Raw genomic sequence first — 6,521 nt, 5'->3', positions numbered from 1 at the left:
CCTTTCCAACCTAGTGATTCTGTGATTAGGACTGACCACACTGTGATCAGAGAAGACACCTCATTCCTTGACCTTTCCTAGCCCTTCCACCTCACCTTCTTGGCCTTCTCAACCTGTGGACAACATCCTCTCCTTAGAAAACTTTTGATAAACCAAAGACCAAGACCTAAATTTTTATATTCAGCCTTGACTACTACTGTTTTCCTTGATGCATTCTGGCAATAAAACCAGCCCAAGGACAAGACTGGGAATTAGATGGACAAACTACTGAGCCAATAGGTTAGTCAGAAATTAAGAATAAACCACAGATTTTATTCAGTCACTCAGACTCTGCAGCAAAGAAACCAGGTGCATGCCAATGAAGAGGTCAAGCCAAACCAGAGTAAACTTCACAGGACACGAAATATTCTTGTAGCTTTTTTGATGCCTATCTCGTTCTGCCCCAAGCTGCATGTAGGCTGCATCATCCACCACACTAGATCCATGCACTGTGTACATACACATGGTATAGCACTATAACAAATGTAAAACATTTACATAATTACTTTTTCCTGAGTAGAACCAGAAATGTTGTACTATCAGACAGCCAAGGGTTTGTTTGCCCAGGTTTTATTTTAAAATACCACCACTTTGTTGAGTGTTAAGTAAAATAATATACTGCACAGTTTTAAAAAAACCACAACCAACAATACAACTATACAGTGCTCTGTATTGGAAGATCTCTTGGCAAAGTTTCAGAGTGATCTCTTGACAAAGTCCTGATTTCTTTCTTTTAATAGATATATTTCCAATTCACTCCACATTTTAATAAACTGATCAGCTTGAAAGCTGAAATCTGAAAGCAGAAGAGCACTAGAAACTTTGGACTTCCGCTTCAAGCCGCTTGCTCCCAGACTATCACATATGGTAATTTTTTAGATGAGAAATACACTCTGCCTTCTTAAAGGTAGTAGAGTTAGCACCACTCAGGTTTTACAGTAGTGTTCACTTAGGCTTAGACAGCTACTTTCACCCGTGTTATTCTGGAGAATAAGAGTCCATCTTTTTTTTTTTTTATCCTAGTCTTTCTCTAGTCAAGTCTTCAGCTTGATTGTGCTGTGAGGAGAAAGTGACTTCTTAATGCTCTGCAGCACATGAGTAATCCTTGCTTGCTCAATGCTAAGCACATGCTTTGTCAGATCACAACTCGTGCTCTCTAATAACAAAAATCAGGCACCCATTAAGCAGCCTACGCTAGTTGTACTGATACTAGATTTTACATTTTTCAGGCAGATAATATTCAGGCAGCAAGACCTGAGCAACATGCTATTATTTAGTCTTTGGGTTTTTTTGCTTTGCTTTTTATTTTTTTGGCTAGAACAGCATAGCTTAGCAGGGTTGTAACAGTTAAGAAATCTATTGTCTTTCACTTCCTAAAGCAGATATAAAAAACCTAGAGGACATTTATCGTTAATTAGTAGGAATAGCAAGCATGCAACTATAAAGCACTTCCCCCCCCCCCCCCCCCCGCAAGCTTTCAAATATCCACCTACTCCAATATGTTAAAAAGAACATTTGAAAGGTCATCAGCAATTCTTGATTTAATAATAAACAAAATGCTAGAAAGGATGCAATTTGAGATGGGGAGGTAGGAAAGATCTAAATTGTAAAGACCACAATGAAGGGCAACTTGCAGCAACAACATAGACACAGTGGAATTTTTAAAGGAGGCAGGAAATTCTGCCTAAAGCTAAACAGGACCAAAAACATGTAACAAAAAGGATGCAGAAGGGTAGGGTTAGAAAGAATTAAGCAAATTACGATGCAGCCTGTATTTACAGTTTGTGAACTGCTGGTGCATTTATCTAAGAAGCAAAAGCAATAAAAATATCTGGTAAGAATGAATGTGAAACTTTCACAAAACAAGAAAGGAAAAATGACACTAAATGCTACACAGCTCAGAGAGAAAGCAACTTGAACAAGATTACAGAATTATGTATTTCAGAAAATAAAAATGAGGTCTATAGAAGCACAAAAAGACTACAAAACTGAACAGGAAACAAAGCTGAAATTAAGAAAGCACATCATTTTTCAATGTGACAAATACAAGAAAGTAAAAAAAGGTATTTTAGTTTTATTGCCATCTCACCAAAATAGACACACCTTTTAGAATTTTTAACCATTCTAATCAGGTACGATATCTGCTCATCTACTTTACATTTAATGCCATATTCGTTGTTAATTAAATTCACACTTGAATGCAATACTATTTAAAAAACATTTTTTTAAAAAAGAAACTACTGAAGAACCAGTACCAGCGATGTAACTTTCAAGGTTTTTGCAACCATTCCTTAAATATTTTACTATCATTTGCATTTTTTACTAGCAAATTGGAAAAAAATTACAATCCCACTATTACTAAAGCTAATGCAAAGTTTCCACAGGAAAAAGAACTCTCCCTGTTTATAAAAACGATTTGATTTTGGTCCATGTTCTCAAAGGAAAATGATGTAACAAGGACATTTCGTTAACGTTTGCTTCATTTTCTTTTAGAATGCAAAGTCCCTCAAAGCTGAACAGACAGCTGGAAATGACAATTTTCATCTCTCTGTAACGAGATATTGGTAGCAGCCCAACTTCCTCTTCCCTTTGCCAAGCCTTCCACAAGAGAACTAAAAAAGGAACTGTCTGAGGGAGAGGACAATAAGGGACTATTTTGAGGGAGTTAGTTTTGTACACTCAATCACATGACAGTACTGTAAATTTCTCTTTCTCTCTCTATTAATTACATAGTTTTCTTTGAATTCTGCTTATGTACACTATTGGTTGAGAAGACATCTATCTACTGCATCTCTGTCATCTTCCATGGAGTCAGTCTCCTTTACCACATACATTTCATGACTGGAAAGCCAATCTCCTGATTTCTGAATTATCAGTGAACTGCGTATACCTCAATTAAGCGCTATATAAAGCTGGAAATAGACAACAATTACTTTTATATAATGGTGAAATACCACATAATTTATATAAATAAATGTAACCATTTATAGAAGTAAAAGGGCAGTTTTTCAGTTAAATTTTATTGGTTTTGATGCAGTTTGGATTATTTTTAATGTCTTTATTAATTTTTATATTATTATTATTGTTACTGACGGTCAATTTTACAAACCCTCCAGTTCCTGATGGTTATGTATACTGTTGGCATTTTAACGTATTTTATCTTCTGCCTTCCCCCTATATTCAGGTGGTCATTGCCGGCACACATGCTGCTTCCTGAAAACTAAGCTGTTTTCTAATTGATTTGTTAGTAATCTCGAAGTTCATCCACACCTACAGCCCTGGTACTGTAAACCAAATACAGCATAATTTGTTTTAAAGATTAAACTATTTTCTTTCATTGTTTTCTTTCTGCCTCAGGCCACATTTTAAGTAGGTTACACTTAACAACTCAAGCATTACTGCTCTTCTATGCATGGGAGATTCAAGGTGTCAGCCTAGATTATCCAGAAGGAACAGGGATATGCCCTTCTCATTCCTGGATATTGTGGAAGTTGGAGATCAAACACAGCTGAAGAGAAATCAGACCTATCTACCATGCAGACCTATCTGTTTATGCTTAAGAATTTTACCAAAGCTTAGTGAGGAAAATAAGTCTTTCCACCGACTTCAAGGTGCCTTTGGGTCTGGCTGCCATTAACAAACATGCATATACAAAGATGACATCTTGACAGTCTTGCAGCTGGTTTCATGTTTTCCTGTGACACTAATCTAATACATATCCTAATTTAATCCTGCACAAAGCAGCGATACACATGCCTAAAAAGCAGCATGGGCTGCTTTCAAACTATTTTGCTGAGGTTGTTGTTTCTTTCACCTGGGTCACATTTATAGTTAAATTGCTCTGTCAATATTAACCACTTGAGCATGGGCTTTTATTTTAGCCTGGTTTTAAGTAAAGTTAATATTTTTGTGTGTGTTTGCTTGTTTTTTCCTGTTATCCTCAAAATTAAGTGAGGGCTGAAATCCAAATCTCTGAGTAATTAATGGAAATCTTGGAGCATCTAGATGGCCCTAACGTAGCACATTTTCATTCCATCAAACTAAAAGGAAGGCAAAAAGCAACACTAAACCTTCTATTCAGCTCTCCCTACCTTCTACTACGTTCACCTAGTTCTCATGTCTGAAAAATCTCCAGTTTTTCTATTACAGGTGGAGGAAAAGGGGTTAGGGTTTAGTATGTAATTTTTGATGATAATATCCATGTTACATTTCTTTCAGTTCTTTGCACAGCAATTGATAGGCTAGTTTTAAAGTGAAAAATTGAATTATCTAAAAAAGTTTGGAAATGGGCTCATTTTAGACTCACTTCCTTTCAGTGCTTTCAATTTGGAAATTTATGATCTGTTCAGCTTTTTGAAAATTGAGGCACTGACATCAGCAAGTAAGAGAATAATGACAAATACTTCCTAGAACAATCAGACCTAATATCAGGAAAAACATTTACTGAATGCATAGCATAAAACTGAAGTTACAAAAAAAAAAATGTAGGTGGCATATGCAGCACTCAAGAGGTCAGGCCACAAAGACAAAACGAAGCAATAGTTTCAGGTTCTCCAGGAGAATTGCAGAGGTTTATGCTGTCTTTATTTCCACAAGGGGACTGATAAACTACTGTCCCAGCCAGTGATTTCTCAAAAATTTGTAATCATGGCCAAAACAATAAGTACCTACCTCCCTTGGACTTCACTATGTGGATGCAATTAATTTGTAGAATGAAAATCTACTAAGTTTTTTTGAGCTTCTTTTGATGTTTGATAATTTATAATACAACAATTCAAAGAAATTGGAACTAATTTTACTTAAAGAAAAACAGTAGTAAAGACCCGCAAACGCTGAGATGCTGACTTTCTCAGTAAAGGAGCAGTTTAAAAATATATTGGAAATAGCACCTTTATCCATAAGCAGCTTATTAGGAAAAGGGAATAAACTTGAAAGAACATGTATTAGTGAGTAGGAAAAAGGTCATCAGAGAATCTGTTCTTTTTAACTGGAGTAAAGGAGGTAAATTGGAAGTATGATAGTTTTTCACTTTTACACTTTTTACACTTTCACCTGTATGAAAGGATTAAAAAAAAAACTTTTTTTTTTTAATCCTTTCATACATCCACAGTAAATTGCCCCATAAATTATTCCTGTGCTGCACTAGACACATCAAGAGAAAATGGCTATTAAAGTCAATATTGAACACAACTATTTTCAAAGAATGCAACTACTAGCACTTAAGCAGAATTATTTTCACTGATACATATCGGTGCATGAGGTACATATCTATGAATGAGATTAAAAGCTGAGTATGTATTTTCAGCAATCAAGAGCTAAACAATTAATCACTAAAAATAAAATGGAGAGAAAAGAAAATTAATATCAAAGGCAGAAAGACCTCAGTGGTACTAGTGATCTGTATAATCAAACAGCATCAGAAATGGATCTCCCATGTAGTGAAGATTGAGTAGAACAGACAACCTCAGTCTGATGTGGAGTTTTGCTACAACCTTAACCATACAAGTGGACTCTTAACAGAATATTCTGCTTTTCAGGAGTTCCTATTTTAAAAAATGAGGCTAATCTAATGAAAACACAGAATGCTTCCATTTAATGGAAAAAAATCTTTTACAATAATACAAAATGTACTGTGTCCTTTTTTTAACGTATCTGATTGTCTTTCAACCATCTAATTCCTTGCATCTAGCAAGTTCCTCATGAAAGACAGGATAATAATACCAACAATCTTAAGTTTAAAAATAGGGGGTAATATATTTTGGCAGAATGTACAGGGGAAAGAAATTGGTAATAATCCTATCCCGGTGCACAAGATTCAATGTGAGATTTGAAAATTTTAAAAGTGTTTTTAAGCTTTGGAAAAGCTATAGAGGTTTACACTATGCTATTTTGAACTATAGACATAGTTCAAAATGAAGCCTTTGTCTCAAGGAATTATGTGAAAGGTTGTTAGAGTAAGATTTACAGTGATGGGAATGCTCTTGTTTTCAGGCAGGTTGATTGAATTAATCTGTTGTGTGGGCATTTTTTTGGGGAAACAGACAAACTTCTACAGTCTTCCTTCCTCCTGAATGAAAGTGCACAGAGACAAGACCTCAGGTCTGCAGGTCTGTAGCAGATGTTTTTTGATACACAGTGATCTGCTTCAAGCATATCTGATTCCTGAACCATCACACTGTGTAATGTCACATCCAGTTTCCACGCCCCCCAAGACAAATGCTACTTGGAGAGCCAAGCAACTGTCACAGTCACTCTCTCCACTCTATAATTTGCTGACATATGTGGTGCTCATATATTCTCCCCAACCCATGATTTTATTTATTATCTGGTACAGTCAGCAAATAGCTTTTGGTGTCCTTTTCTTTGCATAGGGACATACTCATCATTCTTTGGTTGACTTGTAATTATTAACATAAAAACATCAGGATTTATGATGTCTAGGAAATGCCATGAATTTGAGGACACCTATCTGTAGATGTGCA

Source organism: Phaethon lepturus, unplaced genomic scaffold (assembly GCF_000687285.1).
Source record: "Phaethon lepturus isolate BGI_N335 unplaced genomic scaffold, ASM68728v1 scaffold21676, whole genome shotgun sequence".
Lineage (NCBI taxonomy): Eukaryota > Metazoa > Chordata > Aves > Phaethontiformes > Phaethontidae > Phaethon > Phaethon lepturus.
This window is presented reverse-complemented; position numbering follows the sequence as displayed.